The sequence below is a fragment of the Chiloscyllium plagiosum genome, chromosome 26, assembly GCF_004010195.1.
Source record: "Chiloscyllium plagiosum isolate BGI_BamShark_2017 chromosome 26, ASM401019v2, whole genome shotgun sequence".
NCBI lineage: Eukaryota > Metazoa > Chordata > Chondrichthyes > Orectolobiformes > Hemiscylliidae > Chiloscyllium > Chiloscyllium plagiosum.
The window spans coordinates 37,028,207-37,046,746 of record NC_057735.1 but is presented as its reverse complement, the minus strand read 5'-3'; the positions used below and the strand labels follow the sequence as shown (position 1 = coordinate 37,046,746).

Genomic DNA, 18,540 nt, shown 5'->3' with positions numbered 1-18,540 from the left:
CACCTCACCCTAGTTCCAAACGTCCAGCTCAGCACTGTCCCCATGCCTTGTCCGGACTTGTCCTACCTGCCTATCTCCTTTTCCGGAGAAAGTGAGGTCTGCAGATGCTGGAGATCAGAGCTGAAAATGTGTTGCTGAAAATTTCCTTTTCCACCTATCCACTCCACCCTCTTCTCCCTGACCTATCACCTTCATCCCCTCCCCCACTCACCCATTGTACTCTATGCTACTTTCTCCCCACCCCCACCCTCCTCTAGCTTATCTCTCCACGCGCCAGGCTCTCTGCCTTTATTCCTGATGAAGGGCTTTTGCCCGAAACGTTGATTTCGAAGCTCCTTGGATGCTGCCTGAACTGCTGTGCTCTTCCAGCACCACTAATCCACAATAACATTTATAGGGCATAGGGATGGGTATATGAACAGGAAGGTTTGAGGAATATGAACCACGTGCTGGAAAATGGCACTAGATTAATTTAGGATATCTGGTCAGCATGGATCAATTGGACCAAAGGGTCTGTTTCCGTGTTGTACTGCTTTATGAATCCTGATAATATTTCTCCACAACAATTGCCAGTTCATTTGTTCACAAGATATGGGCATTGCTGGCAAGGCTAATATTCACTTTCCGTCTCTATTTGTTCATTGAGAAAGCGGTGACATGCCATCTTCTAAAAGTATGGCCATCTACATAGATTAAATACTTTTGCAACAGCTTTGATGCAACTAAGTGACTTCCTAGGCCATTTAAAAACCCCATTTAAAAACTAGATACATGGAAAGGATGGTAAGTTACCTTCCCCAAAAAATAGCTGTGAACCATCTGGGTTGATTCATGGCATAATTCTAGTTCTTTATTCCCAGTTTTCTTTAATTAACTAGAACTAAATGCAATGATCCAATTTGAATTCATGCCTCTGTTGTTACTTCAGGCGTCTGGATGAATCAACCTGGTGCCAAAACACATGCTACCTGTTGAATGTATAAAAATATGCATAGACCCAATGGCCCTGATTTTCCCTTCAGAGTCAAAAAGTCATACTTCTAACACTGATCCAACAGGGGGAAAAAAATCCATTTTTATACATTGATCAGTTCTATGTACAATTTACAGTTTTGTGGATAGCAGTCTCCTGCTCTGAAACAGTGGAGGCCACTTCAAGAATCAGTAGAGAGAATCAGCAAAGATTCAGCAACCACATCTCAGTCAGCTAGTAATAAGTGCACCAGATTAAAACATCCCACAGCCAATTTGATAGCTACCAAGGAAAGGCAAGTACTGAAGGTCAGCTGTGGGGGGTTAACGTGTCACGTGGATGTGGGTTATGACAAAAGGCAGATTGAGATATCGAATTGGGGGTGAGCAGAGGTCAGGGCAATGGGGATTGTTGAAGTGGAGGTCTCTGGAAGGAATTGGGAAGGGTGTTGCTAGCAGGTTATTGTGGTGGTTGTGAATTTATGTGGTGTTGTTAAGTGGGGGGGGCAGAATGTTAGGTTACGGCAGGAGCAGGCAAGGGTGGGGTGGTGGTGGGGTGCACTGTTGATGTGTAGAGGCAGACGGTTGAGATCAGATCTGGTGACTGGAGCAGTGTTGTCCAAAATTGAAGGTGGGTGTGTGTGGGTGGGGGAACAGGCATTTAAAAAAAGGGAAGTGGCAAGCTTAATGGGACAGGTAGGGGTTTTCAGTCCCGTGAGATTTAATTGGGTGGGGGTGGAATGGGGAGGAGCTGGGAATGAAAAGGTTAGATGGTATATAACAGGGAATGCGGTCAATGGTAAGTCAGCTTTCAATTTAATAGCTAACTATGAGTTACAGCAGGTTATTAAACACCATCTTTTCATGGACAACTATTAAATTTAAGTGAACTGAAACCTAAAAGAAAATTTCAGAAGTTGAGAGATTTTTTTTAAATAAACAAAAATGAAGATTCCACATGCAGGAAAATTGCCCAGAAGTAATTTCAACCCTGGGCAATTCTTGCAGTCAGCTGGCTTTAGGATTTCTGCATGGTCCCAGCGAACAACCAATTGCAAAATTAGGTGTTCGGCCTTTGAAATGTTTGCGCTATTAAGTTGAAAGTAGCGGACAACCAGCAATCCGCATTCATCAACATCAACCAGCCACTAAACGCCACAATCAGCTGTCTCCAGTAGCTATATGCACAGATGATAAGAACCACAAATTCGATTAGGACAACATAACAATAATAGGATAAGCTAAACAGAGCACAGCCAGAGGATTTCTAGAAGCATGGCACACATCCACGGACTCCCATCAGTAAACACATTGATTTAGACTCAATATACCGACCACTGCAACACACGACTGCAACCAGCAACCGGAAACAGCGGGAAGAAAACCAAATAAATTCCAACCAACAGTACAGCAGCACTTCACAGGAGGCTCCACAGCACACAGGATGGCCTAGATAGAGTGTGAAACATCTGCAAACCAACTTCCCAGCTCAGCGAACATACCCATAACAATTGCAACCCAGCACATGAGCTACAAATCTTTACACAGACCTTGAGTTGAAAATATTGCTTCGCTTTCGCATTGTAACATAATACCTGATCAACAGGCATTCAACTGTATCCAAGTCTGTTCACATTCAAACACATCGTCTGAAAGCTAGTTTTGCAACAAAAAACATTTCCAAAAGAGACAAAAATAAATGATTTTACGTCAGACCATTTTCTTTGACTAATTTTCTTCCTTTTACAAAATCGTGACCTGATATAGGTAATGACAATACAAAAAGAATGCTCAGTATGGTTTGTGTTTCCAGACCTATAGTTATGATTGTGAACAGGCTGACATACAGGAATAGACGTAAAGGCTTAATAAAACCCAATAAAAGCAGATAGTGGAAAAATATTGAAATACATGAAAACACATTACAATTAAAACAAAAGCATTCAAAACACTTTTGGAAGATGAAACCAAAGGCAAACATTCACAAATTTTCCTTTTGCCGCAAGATGATTCTACCTCCTTAAACAAAATAAAATTAATCAAGTCTTATTCATCCATTAAGCATGATGGACATGAAAGGAAGCAATCTTGTTGGCAAAAAATATCTGAATGCTAGGGAGCAGACTTTATCCCAAGCAGATCAGTGGAAATGTACCATTGTGGTGGTGAATCATTCAGATAGAAAGAATCTGAGAATTGAACTGTGATTTGTTTGGAGTGAATTGATGTTAGCCAGAGTAATGCTGGCTGCTAAAGTCTGTCTTGGAGTCTCTACACTAAAGGAATGGGGAAAGAAATTTCTATTTTTGCTTCTGTTCCAGAGTGTGTGCACATCTGTGTATGTTATGACCAAGTCCAGGATGATGAATAAATTCAGCAAGTATATAAAAAGGACATGCCTTCTTCAATTTAATTTGAATGCAGGTAAAGTTGTAAGGAAACAAGACAACCAGACTTTAAGTAAACAAAGAAAAAGTTCAGTCTACTTTTAAAACTCAGTTTAAAAAAATTCTAAAAGTAAAGCTTGTGTCCGAAGCCCATGATGTACTCACATTTGCATACTGGCATGCAAGCAAAAGAACTTACAGATTTTTGGGGTGGGGGGGGGGGGGTGGAGAAGGGGGAGAGTGGAATGTAAAAGCGAAAGTACATAAGCTTTGGCACTTGAAGTCTGTTTTAGTTTTAAATTAGTCATCTCTTTGATGTACTAAAACTTATAACAGATGGGGTCAGAGCTTGACAAGAAATGTTTGGTGAGATGCAGCTATTCTATCCCACAGGCCTTTTAATATCTGTTTGGTACAGAAAGGCAGTTACAAGCTTATAATGTTAGTTCTTCCCAGGTGGTGGTTTGAACAGCTGGCTATTGGCACAAAATTGAGGCAATCCACATTAAAGGGATTTTGATTCTCCCCCACATTCCCATTATCAAAGCTTTCAAGATACCATCAAAACAGAAGTGGTACTCAGCATTCCTTTTGGCATAATAGGTTTGTTCAGGTTTCTTTCACACTGGATATTAGTTCATGTGTACTGTGTGTACTTCCCTTATGGAAATACAGTCCATCCCTCAGCAATGTTGTTTTGTCATCCATTTTGTATCCTGGTTCATTTAAAAGTTGTCGTCTTTTAAGTAAAATATTGGTACATCTATAACATCAAGGGTCTGTGTGTGCATACTGTTGACTTTTCAATTGATGTGAAAAGGCCATGCATTGTGATAATGAACATTCATTTACAGGATGTGAATTCAGGATTTATTGCCCAGAGGGCAGTGAAGAATCAACTATGCTGCGAAGTGTCTGGAGTCACGGTCATCACAGAGTCACGTACATTAGGGATATTTAAGCAACTCTTGGATAGGCAATGGATGATAGTAAAACAAAAGGTATGTAGTTAGTTTGATCTTAGTGTAGGATAAAAGGTCGGCACAACATTGAGGGCCGAAGGGCCTGTACTGTACTGTACTGTTCTATGTTCTAAATTCCACCAGCACAGGTTTTGAACCTGGGTCCTCAGAACACTACCTGAATCTCTGGATTAATAGTCGAGCAATAATACCATTCACTATTGTCTCCCCTGTGATGGTATTTAGAGTCATAGAGTCATAGAGATGTGCAGCATGGAAACAGACCCTTCGGTCCAACTCGTCCATGCAAACCAGATATCCCAACCCAATCTAGTCCCATTTACCAGCACCCAGCCCATACCTCTCCAAACCCTTCCTATTCATATACCCATTCAAATGCCTTACAAATGCTGCAATTGTACCAGCCTCCATCGCTTCCTCTGGCAGCTCATCCCACACACGCACCACCCTCTAGGTGAAAGATTTGCCCCTTAGGTCCCTGTTATATCTTTCCCCTCTCACCCTAAACCTATGCCCTCCAGTTCTGGACTCCCCCACCCCAGGGAAAGGACTTTCTCCATTTATCTTATCCACGCCCCTTCATGATTATATATACCCAAAACTTTGACTTCTCTACCTCCTGATCCTGTCTGGCTTGCTGTATTCTTCCAGCAACCTGTTTGTCTGGGTTGCCATATTTGAAGTCCAGCATGCACCATTTCCAACCTGGCAAGCCAAGAATTGCACCTCACAGGTAAGACCACAAATGGAGTACTGCATGCAGTTTTGATGGCATGTCAATAGAAAGGATATTATTAAACTAGGAAGAGCGTGGAAAAGATTTATCTGGGAATGGGTCCAACCAAGTGAATTTCTGAGTGAGAGAAAAGTATGAGGTAAAAGCAATGGAACCACTTGCTGGCTGCTATGACCATAGGTTTATTTGGACTGTGAATGAAGATGGGAACAAATGGTCATCCTTATCTGTTTAAAAGTGTGGTGCTGGAAAACCACAGGTCAGGCGGCATCCGAGGAGGAGAGTCGACGTTTCGGGCATAAGCCCTTCATCAGGAATGTTCATCACAAATTCCTGATGAAGGGCCTGTGCCTGAAATATCGACTCTCCTGCTCCTCAGATGCTGCCTGACCTGCTGTGCTTTTCCAGCACCACACTTTTCGACTCTGACTCTCAAGCATCTGCAGTCCTTACTTCCTCCTAATCATTTTCTGTCTAGTGTGACAGCTTCTGATTTTGGAAAAATGAACATGAACATCACCTGGAAAAAAAAGCTACAAAAGCTGAAAATGAGCTGAGAATTTGAAAACATTGAAATAATCAATGAGTAAAAAATAAATGAAGATTCAAGTTGATGTGGATAACCTGAATTGCATTACCACTGCAACAATACTAACATACAATTTGCAGCAAGTCTCAATTCAGTATATTATCCATTTCTGATATGGACAATGGCAAGGCCAAAGTATTTGCTCTAAGTCAGAGAACAGTTGATAGCAGGAAATGAAGTAAGTCATGCACAAACACTGTAACCCACTTCCCCTTAGATCAATGTAATCTGATATACATAAAACAGATATGAACAAGTCACATTTATATCTAAAGCAGTGGTACGTTCAAGCTTCCAAATGGTGACTTTGAAAGAAGAAATATGTTGGATCTTTAAAGGGTCTTCTGAATCACAGGGGAGAAAAGAAGTGGGCTATCTATGAGGCTGTGCTGTCAGTGCTGTTGGTCTCCATGCTTCTGACAAGCTGAGCATTAATAAGGCCATGTCTGGAGGAGAGCGCACAAGCTTGGAGGTCTGATTACCTGCTCTCAGATGGAGCAGAGCAAGAGCTGCTGTCAGTGGAAGGTCAAGCTGTTTATTGCAAATTGCAGCACTGAACAAAAGCCTGCTATTTGATAGTAGCATCAATTTCAGGCTTCTCTCCAAAATGGTCTCATGATGATCTGTTTGACTCTCTCATGCAGAATAGTGATTTTCCCAGCCTGTACTCACAAGTGCGCTGGCTGATCATTTAACAATTTGCCCCTTTCATGCAATTTTACAATTAAATAAAGAATCTATTTTATTTTCCATGCTGTTAATTTTTCGACATTGAGATATTCAGGAGAAAGTGGGAAAATTGACAAATCAGGAAGTGTCTGCGTGGGTTTCCTCTGGGTGCTCCTGTTTTCTCCCACAGTCCAAAAATGTGCAGGTTAGGTGAATAGGCCATGCTAAATTGCCCATATAGTGTTAGGTGAAGGGGTAAATGTAGGTTAATGGGTCTGGGTGTGTTGCTCTTCAGAGGGTCGGTGTGGACTTGTTGGGCTGAAGGGCCTGCTTCCACACTGTAGGGAATTTAATCTAACCTGGAGGGTTATGACAGCAGAAATTTCACTAACAAACACTATGTTGAGAATAACAAATTCAGTAGAGACAAAACTGGGACTTGGGACTCTCCTGGTCAGTTGAATCAGAGAAAAAAAACAATTATTTTTCATTTCTTTCTCTCTTCAAGACGGCTGAACGGAATAGTCTGAGACTTCAAATTCCATGCACTCTCACTATTCTTTAGTGCTCCAAGTTCTACAGTTCTCGGTAGCAGCCCAAAATTTGGTGGGTCAGCCGCAGAAGCTTACCTTAGGGAAAGGTCAATCAGTCGGATGGTGTTCTAATCAATAGGTATCACTGGACTATGTCTTAAGCACTTTTTAAAAAGGGGTGCATATGTGTGTTCTGTAACTCAGCAGATGAACTGAACTGGTTACACAGCACATCTGTCTGAAGGTCCAAGTTAAAACTGATTCAGACCACTAGATGTGTGATGTACCATTTGTCAGCAAAAAGAAAGAAGTGTTGTCATCATAGGTGGTGTGCTGTGTAAATATACAGTTAAGTGGATGCTCAGAAAGATGCAAGGAATCAGCACATGTAACAATATGAACAGACGGGCCGGAGATCAAGGTTCAGAGATAAAATCCAGAGATAAGCCTCTTTCCAGAGAAAACAGCAGTTGGCCAAAGGAATTAATGATCCGACCGATGTGATACACGGCACATTTGTGATGTGTGCCAGTAGTCAAACTGGGCGGCACGGTGGCACAGTGGTTAGCACTGCTGCCTCACAGCGCCTGAGACCCGGGTTCAATTCCCGCCTCAGGCGACTGACTGTGTGGAGTTTGCACGTTCTCCCTGTGTCTGCGTGGGTTTCCTCCGGGTGCTCCGGTTTCCTCCCACAGTCCAAAGATGTGCAGGTCAGGTGAATTGGCCATGCTAAATTGCCCGTAGCGTTAGGTAAGGGGTAAATGTAGGGGCATGGGTGGGTTGCGCTTTGGCGGGTCGGTGTGGACTTGTTGGGCGAAGGGCCTGTTTCCATGCTGTAATGTAATCTAATCTAATTAATCAGGACATTGGTGACTGTAATCATGTATGAGTAAGCCGGAGATGTAGCAATGTTTTGTAGTGTCTCTTGTTTCAATTAAGAATTTGGTATATCCACTAGGATATTGCCTTGGGTTACTGATAGCCATATTAATCCTGACAAAGCAGGAAAAATAGGAATAAAAGCCTTCACAGTAAAGAGAACTTAACCAGGAAAATAATTAAAATGGAGATCATGACAAGACTTTACACAGTGGATAAGAAGGGTGTGGAATGCTCCATCACAATTGCACACTTGGAACAAAGGCTATGAAGCCTCTAAAAGACAACTGAATGTGAGTGAAAAATATTAAAGTATGGAAAACTGGTGAAGAATGGAATTAAAAACTGGGTGACGTGCTTGAGAAAAAAAAGTTACATAAACTTATAGGGCAATAGGGAGGGTGGGGATAAAAAAAGTGTTTGAATCTTCGTTACCTGCGACATGTAATGATTTCAGACCCAATATGCAATTCAATACACATTACTATGTCATGACACATTCTGGAGAAAAATGGGAATCAGGTATTCCATTGACATTACAAGTCCTAAAGCTCTAAGCAAATTTTAATTCATACACCTAATTTTATAGCCCACAGTTAAGATGGTAATTGAATAGAGAGAAAGCACTCCCATCTAAATCACTATGGCTATCTATCACGATGACAGGTATGGCTGTCCCATCTAAAATGCGAAAGGCTTTAAACTGAAGAAGATTAAAGCAATTTTTGTAAACTACACTTACCCAAAGTGTTTGTGCACAGTAAGCTTAAAAACTACAAAATATTCTGATTATTTAAATAGACCTTTATTTGATTCTTACCCCAACAAGCAAAGTCAATTCCTGGAGGGATTGTTTCAAAAAAATTGCATTGCACAGCCACATTGATGGTCTCCTGGTAAACTTACATTAACAAACAGCCTATGAGGTGCAAGTGTATTTTTGCAACAATGATACTTCCAGTTTAGTTTTAATTCTATGTTAACAAAGACAAGATAACGCTTTTATTTTTTTTTAAAGTTCAGGTAATCTTTATTGCGACCCAACTTTGTTACAGCTACAATCCCCCCCCAGCAAAAAAGCATTGAGAGTGTAGCTTTTTCTTTTAAACAGCTCAAGGTCCAAGTGGACACACTCCCCCCACCCCCCACTTTCTTTACTAGTGGTCAGCACCAAGCTGTCCCTTTGTAATTGGATCCTTGGTACAGCCTTAACCTATATTGCATCACTCAGCAGTTTCAACCCATACCCTGTAAGGATAACACTTTTATTGTGACATAGGCCATCAGGATAAATATAGCACACTCACTATTTAGTGAACATTTGGTAAATAGTGCCTCTTAAAAGGGGCAGGAAAAGACAAAAACAGAAATTGAAGAAACTCAGCAGGTCTGGTAAAGTACATGGAGAGAAAGTAGAGTCAACGTTTTGGGTCCAGTGATCCTTTTTCAGAACTGAGTTCTGTTAAGGACAAAAATAAGTTTCATTAAAATAAAACCTTTGGATGTATTGATTTCCAAACAATGGTCTAAGTTCATTGCAGGTATGACAATTTAGAATACAGGTCGTTCCACTATAATGCATGTTTCATTAATGCAAGTTAGCAGTAATGTCATTGACAAATTGGGGACACTGTTTCTAAAGCCTGAACTTTTAAAACGTGTGTTGACTATAACGCAATTACATCGCCAACACTTTAATCACTGTTTCTAACCCTTATGACCTGATGAAGGAGTGGCGCTCTGAAAGCTATTGTGCTTTCAATTAAACCTGTTGGACTATAACCTGGTGTTGTGTGATATTTAACTTTGTACACCCCAGTCCAACATAGGCATCTCCAAATTGTTTCTAAAGTGCAATTTTTCCATAATGCGGTGTTGCACAAAAACCCAACTATCGCATTATAGAAGAACTACCTATAGATTTATAATTTAAATCAATGTGCAATTTGAAAACAATACAGGGTGTGAATCAGTAATCATGGGAACCTTGTACACAGATAACTGTAGTTACAATGAGCTCAGATAAGCACCTAAGGAGTTCCTAATTTCCTCAAAATAATATAATTCCTTTAATTGTTAAAACAATTGAACTTTTCCCAAGACATTGTATTGGGTTTATTCCCAGAGGATATGCTGAAAATAAAATGGATAATTTGTCTGCAGTGCTGGTCAATTAGAGAACAAATCACAATTCAACTGTGATCAGAGATTGATGTGGGTATCCCAAATTTTTGCCTTGTTTTCCCAACTCTCCTGTTGAATCTTCACATGTAACAGCCACTTGGCAAGAAAGCAAACAGGAAACCGGTTTTCAGATTTGTGCAAATACCTCCTTTTAAAATCAAGCAAATAGAAGCATATTGGTGTCCTGCACATTCAACATCCCACATGCCCCAAAGGTGTAGTGATGAGGGTATTACGTCAAATGCACTGATCAATAGAAGGTGGCTGGTACAATAGTTAAGCATATATTATTTTCACTTCTGTATCTGAATACAGCCCTGATGGATGATAGACTCTCCATTCAGCTTAAAATTTATATGGTGTTTGGACAGTTTAAACATTGGCTTTATTAACTACACAGCAAAACAGTACCTACATTGAGGTTAAATGGGAAAATGCATCCAAGATGATCAAGAAAATGTTAGATTTTTGAAATGAGTCATTTCAATGAAGTGAAATGTCACATGGTGCTTACCAGCTTTGTCAATCACCACAGAGAAAGCTTGGCTGTATTCGGCTGGAGCACGTGCAGTTTCCATTCCTAGCAGTATAATCCCTCAACAAGCAAGTGGAATTTCACCCTCCCCCAAAATGCAACACTAACAAGTCACTAATACTGAAGCATCATCCCAGATAATAAAAAATAGGCAGTGCAAAAGTTTGATAAACTCAAAAACTCAGTCAAGCAGTAATGTGTGTTTGCCTTGTAGTACTTGGAATGAAATGCAAAAAATGGAACTGTTAGAAAGAGGATTACTGTAATAGCTTGATTTAATATCCTCTGCACGTTGAAATAGGCAAATGTGTTTTCTAATAACGATAGGATGGCTTTTGTTTTAAAAAAAATACAAATCATAGTCTGTAGTCTGTCCTAATCCATTTTTGCATTCCATTTCATTAGACTGAACAAGCTGGACTTGGAGAAACTTGAGATTTTCTTATTAGTTCGAAGGAATTTACATTATTCCTCTTCCTTGCAAACGCTTGGAACTGGGTCATGTTTGCTATAAATTCTACAACTTTCTCATATTTCGTAGGCTTCCACAGATTGTGTAGTACAGTACATGAGGGGAAACCATTCACATTGGTGACTTACAAATATTTATTTATACAGACATGATTCTTCTTTGTTATTTACTTCCATTAGTTGCAATTACCTGTAAAAATAAACAGGTTCTGGTGTGGAGCACCTAATGGATTAGCAGTTTAGTTGGTCAATCTCCCTTTCCTTCACGTGCAGTGGAGAAAAAAAATAACTGAGGGCACGAAGAACATTTATGCGAGAATAAAAATAAGGATTGTGAATGTTCTCTCAAACCACAATAAAGACATTGCCCCATTTCCTGCTTCTTCTCAATGTTCCTGGCAATGCAAGCACCAATGAATGCAAACAATGATTTAAGGGCATTGGAATTCAATAAGTCTCTCTAAATACTTAACAAGTTAAAAGCTCTCTGTTCAAATGTGGGCATGGAGTTTGCTTAAGTCTCTCTAAATACTTAAGCAAACTCCAGGTCTGCATTTAAACAGAAAACTTTCAAGGTGTTAGATCAGCTTAATTCTTCAATTTTCACACAACAAACGTTATGCTAACTACCATCTGATTTGCCCCCTCATGTCTCTTAAATAGCAGAGTGAGAACTTTGCAAATTAAAACAGTTTCTCAATCAAAGCTACTTTTAAATATTATAATTAGCCCATCTGCAAAGCACGGTGGCCCAGTGGTTAGCACTACCACCTCACTGCACCCTCTGGCAACTGAGTGGAGTGGAGTGTGCACCCTCTTGCTGTGTTTGCGTGGGTTTCTTCCCACATTCTATAAAATGTGCAGGCTGGGTGGATTGGCAGGGCTAAACTTCCCATGGTGTTCAGGGGCATGCTGGCTAGGTCAACTGGCCATGGAAAATGCAGGGTGGGTCTGGGTGGAAGGATCAGTGTGTCCTGATGGGCCAAATGGCCTACTTCCATGCCATAGGAATTCTATGATTCTAAGGCTAACTGGTCCTGAAAACTGGTCATTCTTTTGTGCTTTTATTTCCTTAATTATTAAAATATTAGGGAGAGATCTTAAAATATTACTCAATAAGAAAACACATTTGGATATATTTGATTTTCTATCTGTTGAGGACTTCAGAATAATCGTGAACAGGCAAAGGAATTACTGTTGGCGTTCAGGTAACACGAGTTGAAAGGTCTGTGCTTGGTTATCCAAATCTGGCCATTTTTGGACAGCTCCATTTTACACCAGACTGTCTTACTGAAAACCAGATGTGTGGCAATGTCAACTAGGAAGATGTTAACAGCAATAGCACAATCTGGACGATCAGATTACTGCTATCTAACCCTTCGGAGCTTAGCACTCAGGGTCGCCTCGTCTCATTTTTGTGACTTTTTAATTTGTTTTTGTTGGGATATAAAAGCCAAGCTGGTTTTATGACCTTCGGTTGCTCATTGCAACTGGTCTTTCAACTGTTACATTGAACCTTAAGAGAGAGCTTTCTGATTAAAACACTCCAAGCTTCCTTAAGCCAGCTTCAAAACACTCCCTGGAATATTGATCATCATATTATGGATAGATCGATAATTGAATTTCAGTTATTAAGTCTTTATGTTGCATTAATACCTAACCCAGGATCACCCAAATTCTATAATCTTCTCAGCATCTGCAGGTTAATCTGATGCATTGTATAACTCTTCAAAAAATTCACCAAGTCCAATTGCAACATTTAAAAGGCACCTGCATGGGTATATGAATAAAAAGGGTTTGGAGGGAAATGGAAGCCGGCCATTTGGCCACAATGACCAATGACTCTTCCACCCAGACCCACCCTGCATCTTCCATGGCTAGTCAACCTAACCTGCACGTTTCTGGACACCATGGGAAATTTAGCATTTCCAATTGGGTTGGGATATCTGGTTGGCACGGACGAGTTGGACCGAAGAGTCTGTTTCTGTGCTGCACATCTTGATGACTCTATGACTCTAAGTCATGCCATTTCCAAACTGCCAACTGAAGAGCTGTTGGTCTTTCAATCGCAATGACTCTCAGATTGGCTTAATTATACTCTTGGCTCCATACATGATGAGTTTGTTCCCAGCAAAATAATGACTCTGTCCCATCTGAGTTGTTCCCCAGTATGATTCTGACATTTGCTACTTTAAGTCTGAAGGTTACACAAAAGATCTTTAATTGTTATACTGTACCACCTGGTTATAGCCATTTATTGCCAGACTTCACTGAACCACTTAAACACTATTTCCAAACCATTGATTTTGTTCCACACTTTTGGAAGTGCGGTGAATGGCAGATGCTGCTGCAGAGATGTCTTTGCGTCAATCGGTACAAGAGGAGGCCAGTAAGTATAGTTCTGTCAGAGTGTGGGAAAAACCAGGAGATTACACAACTGCATTGGGCAAGTGAGTAGCTGCAACAAACCTCACAGCTTTTCTGCTCCTGGCTGCTCGGCTAGCAAAGGCAGATTGGAATATAAAAATGTTTTTAGCACAAAATATATGGATATTAAAAAGGAATTGAGGTTAAGATCAGTAAATATTGAGGAAAGGGGAAGAGTGGGTAGTTGGTGAGCTGGGATGGGTTTCACTCCTGTGTTTGAAGATTCCCTTTTTAATCACAAAAGGAGCAGATGTAGGCCATTTGGCTCATCAATTGCCCTGCCATACAATTAGATCATGACTAATTGCTATCCCTCAACTCCATTTTCCTACCTTTTCCCCAAAACTTTTGATTCCTTTATTGATTAAAAAGCTGCCTATTTCAGCTTTGAATATGCTTTGAACCTCAGCCTCGACAGCCCTCTTGAGATTTCCAAAGATTCATGATCCTCAGAAGAGATTCCTCCTCATCTGACTTAAATAGGAGATTATACCCTCATGTCCTCGATTATACCCTCACACCTAAAAAAGGGAAAATACCTTAACTTTTCACCACTCCTTTTCTCAGAGGCACTACCCCCACCTTGAGCCTTTTGTTGAGTTCAAAGACCTGACTACATATTTTAAATGGTCAAGGAGAAAGTGAGGACTGCAGATGCTGGAGATCAGAGCTGAAAATGGTGTTGCTGGAAAAGCGCAGCAGGTCAGGCAGCATCCAAGGAACAGGAGAATCGACATTTCGGGCATAAGCCCTTCTTCAGGAATGAGGAAAGTGTGTCCAGCAGGCTAAGATAAAAGGTAGGGAGGAGGGACTTGGGGGAGGGGCGTTGGAAATGCGATAGGTGGAAGGAGGTCAAGGTGAGGGTGATAGGCCGGAGTGGGGTGGGGGCGGAGAGGTCAGGAAGAAGATCACCTTGACCTCCTTCCACCTATCGCATTTCCAACGCCCCTCCCCCAAATTCCTCCTCCCTACCTTTTATCTTAGCCTGCTGGACACACTTTCCTCATTCCTGAAGAAGGGCTTATGCCCAAAACGTCGATTCTCCTGTTCCTTGGATGCTGCCTGACCTGCTGCGCTTTTCCAGCAACACATTTTCAGCTACATATTTTAAATGGTTTGTTAAAGAAGATTAAATTTATTCTTACTGATGATTTTTAAAAAATGGTCAGGAATAAAGTGCCTAGAATACCAGAGTCTAAACATTGGATTTCAGACTGAGGGAATGCAACCACTGGCACCATTTATATTTTCCCCAGCCCCAGTTGTCTGCTCTGGAAGGTTCAGACACAGGGTGTGGACTTGGATTACAGCAGTTAGATCCAGTTAAATGCCATAATTACAGTCAGCTACTGTAATTATGGCATTCATGCAGCGTCAAGAACCAGTTAAATGCTCTTCATTTCAACTCATGAAACTGAAACTACATTGGGGAATCAAGTAAAATCAATATACATAGTGAATGTGAAGGAGCTAAATGCATTGATAAACTTGAAGCAATTCAGCGATCATAATTTCAACTGTGGGAGAAAGTCAATCTACCAATATATCTTCAATGTTTGAAAAGCAAAAACAAATTGTTTTCAGAAACGTTTATCAATGCTGATAATAGAACTTAAGTGTGGCAAACTGCGCTTATAGTGCACATTGCACTTTTCTGGGTTTGAGATCAAAATATATCTAACAGCTTACACATGTTTTGGTTGTTTACTCCTTGAGATTCTGGGGCTTGTACCTGGCATGCCAACCCCAGGCTGGTGGGGGTGGTGAAAGAGGGAGCTGATTATTGCATTTGAAAAGATGGAGGAAGATTGGCTTCACCATGTCTTCTGTCACCTGCGAATATAAAGAGCTTAGCTGATGTCTACATGTTGTAGATTTTTATACATAATCTATTGTTATTTGTTACTCTATAATACACAAATGGTAATAATTATAAATAACGTTACTATGTTGCTTTGGTTTTATTAGCTTGGAGTATCCTGTTCATTTTGAATTGTTAAAATGGGTGGTCGCATCAGGAAATAATCCATGAGGCACCACTCTACTGGTTTCTGCTTTCCTTTGGTCGAAACAGCACACTATTACAGGACCATATTGAAACGCAAAAAGTAATCATGAGCTTCTCTTTTTCCACTAAAAATTGTGTCCTTAAACACATCCTCCCAGCTCTTCCATCCTCACCTCAAAAAGTGGGGTACAGGATCTCTTCCACACTATTGAGACCATTTAGTTACCTATTTCTGCCATTTCCTTCTTCTCCCTTTGCTCTTCAGGTCAAAGCACCCCTCTTGTTTCCCCTACTCAAATCATGAACTTGCAGGTTTCTCTCGTTTCCACCTCAGATAGGTGGGAAGGAAGATAGACAGGTAGATGACAGCAAGAGGGTGGAGCCAAGTACGAGGGTTAGGGTCAGGTCAAAAAGGAGGAGCCGAGCTCTGACTTAACCTACCTGTCCATCTTCCTTCCCATCTATCTGCTCTAAACTTCTGACCGACCTACCACAATCACCTATCTTCTCCCACCTATCATCATCCCATCTACCATTCCCCTTATTCCAACACCCCCATTCATTTCTCAGCCAACTTCCCCCTCTCCAATCCTGAAGAAGGTTATGCCCAAAATGTCGATTCTCTTGCTCCTCAGATGTTGCCTGAAGTGCTGTGCTTTTTCCAGTGCCACACTTCATCGACTCCATTCTTATCTACCCAGTCAGATTCACCATCAGAAAGTGGCCAGGGGAAGAGTTGGATCGGCGACCTTTAAATTGTGCTATGTAAATGCAGGCTGTTGCTGTTTGCTCAACTCATTCTTCCAAAACAAAAATAAAATTGCAAAATTGAATTCAATATAGCCATGACATGGAGGTGCTGGTGTTGGACTGGGGTGCACAAGATCAAAAGTCACATGACACCAGGTTATAGTCAAACAGGTTTACTTAAAATCACAAGCTTTCAAAGTGCTGTCCCCTTTGTCACTTCACCCAATGAAGGGGCAGTGTTTTGAAAACTTGCAATTTCAAATAAGCCTGTTGGACTATAATCTGGTGTCATGTGACTTTTGACCTCAAGTTCAAGATGGGGGAAGAGAATGTTAGGGAATATTATTAATTCATATGATTCTCTGATTGCTAGCTCTACTTTTGGTTTCAATAAAGAGGAAAAAAAACTTCTAGGCTTGAAGATTGTTAGAACTGGTAAATTTCCAGTTATTAGGATTGATGAAAAAGTGGGACTAGCTCTGATCAGAAAAGCAAGGGGATTGAGGAAGGTGTTCCAAATCATGATGAGAAGCTGTCATGGAATTGCCAGTGAGAAATCGTTCCCATTGACAGATGTGTCACAAACCAGGCGACATTAATTCATGGTGAAGGTAAAAGAACGAAAAGGTTTCTTGAGGAAAAACTCCTTTATGTAGTGAGTGCTTAAGGCATGCAATGCATTGTTGGAAATAGTGAAGTGGCAGATTCAATTATGGCTTTCAAAAAGAAAGTGGATAACTATCTGAAGAGAAAAGATTTACACAAAAACTGGGAAGAAATGTTTAAAAATCATACATCATCAGGATATAGTCCAACAGGTTTATTTGAAAGTATTGAATTTCAGAGCATTGCTCCTTCATCAGGTAACTAGTCGGTCAGGATCATAAGACACAGAATTTATAGCAATCGGTCAGTGTCATGCAATTAAAATGATATTGAATAAACCTAGATTGCTGTTAAGTCTATCATCTTTTAGTATGGGTTGCAGGTTTCGGTTCATTAATATGTAAATCCCAGAAATTCTTATAAATCACATTCCCGAGATAATGTATGGTTTTATAAAAAAAGTGACATCTCAGCTCAGACAATGTATTAAAGATGTGAGGCTAGAGGCTGTCTGTTTCCCAATCTTGAGTCAGGCTGGTTCTATTTCCAAAGTAGGAATTTATAAAATGTTATATAGACTGACTGCCTGGAAGTTGTGCTTTTTGAGCAAAAATAGAATAAATCAAAAAGCACACAATACGGCATTATGGCTCAGTGGTTAGCACTGCTGCCTCACAGTGCCAAGGACCCCGGTTCGATTCCAGCCTCGGGGGACTGTGTGGAGTTTGCACATTCTCCCTGTGTCTGCTTGGGTTTCATCCTGATGCTCCAGTTTCTTCCCACAATCCAAAAGTGTGCCGGTTAGGTGAATTGGTTATATTAAATTTCCCATAGTGTTCAGGGATGTGTAGGTTAGGTCCATTAGGTAGGGGTAAATGTAGAGTAATAGAATGGGGTGGGGGGGCGGGGGGGTTATGGGTTACTCTTCGGAGGGTCAGTGTGGATTTGTTGGGCCGAATAGCCTGTTTCTGCACTCGGGATTTTAAATTCTAAAATTCAAATAAACCTGTTCAACTATAACCTGGTGTTGTATGATTTTTAACTTTGTCCACCCCAGTTCAACATTGGCACCTTCACATCAGGACAAGAACGCGACAGTGAGACTAGAGAATCATAATGTACCTCTCCTCACAACCAGGACTACATCACCTCCCTTTAAACAAGGAATGGTACACTGGAGTTTAATTGGTTGGTCCCACCTGGAAAGATTTGGTCATGTAGAGTTGGAGGGTGACAGTGATCTTGATAGCCACTACAGGAATGGTGTTTGCCAAGATACAAGCCTATAGATTCCTATTTTCTTAACTCAGTTATTGCTCCTGAGCAAGGCCAACAAGGTTAGGGCCAACTATTTGGTAGCATTAACTTTTCACCTATTTACTTCTTCAAAGCAACACTGGCAGCTTTGCTCACTACCATTCACTTCCCTCTTTATACTTTTACCATCCATTCTCCCCTTCTCACATTCAACAGCCAGAATTGTCTTGTTACTACCCCTCAACCAGCCTCACTGCTAATTTTGAAGACTGGGTTGCACTCAGTGCTATTGACAGGATTATAGTCTTTGAGTCCTGGACAGGAACACATGCAATAATAGGAATAGAGCAGTTGGAAATGTCACATTCTTTGGCATTAACACAACGATTAACACAAAACGTATTATAGAGACACACACACCCCCCGACATTTCACTAAATGTAACTGGAGCATACCATGCAACTGAGAGGGCATTGAATATATTGTAATGTACACAGTGACCACACTGGTCAGTGTGAACCGCAGTTAGTGCATAATGTTTCTGAAATAATTGG

General features: G+C 40.7%; 1 protein-coding gene across 8 annotated transcripts in view; it reads right to left on the bottom strand.

Annotated features, from left to right (window-relative positions):
• LOC122563251 (alpha-1,3-mannosyl-glycoprotein 4-beta-N-acetylglucosaminyltransferase C-like) overlaps positions 1 to 18,540 on the bottom strand; it is a 168,500-nt gene that overhangs the window by 79,913 nt on the left and 70,047 nt on the right. For 3 of the 8 annotated variants that reach the window (XM_043716882.1, XM_043716881.1, XM_043716884.1), the window contains exon 2: positions 15,055 to 15,198. The exons of the other annotated variants lie outside the window; for them this stretch is intronic. The gene's annotated coding sequence lies outside the window, so the exon portion shown is untranslated. The remainder of the gene's footprint in view (positions 1 to 15,054; positions 15,199 to 18,540) is intronic. 8 annotated transcript variants of the gene reach the window in all.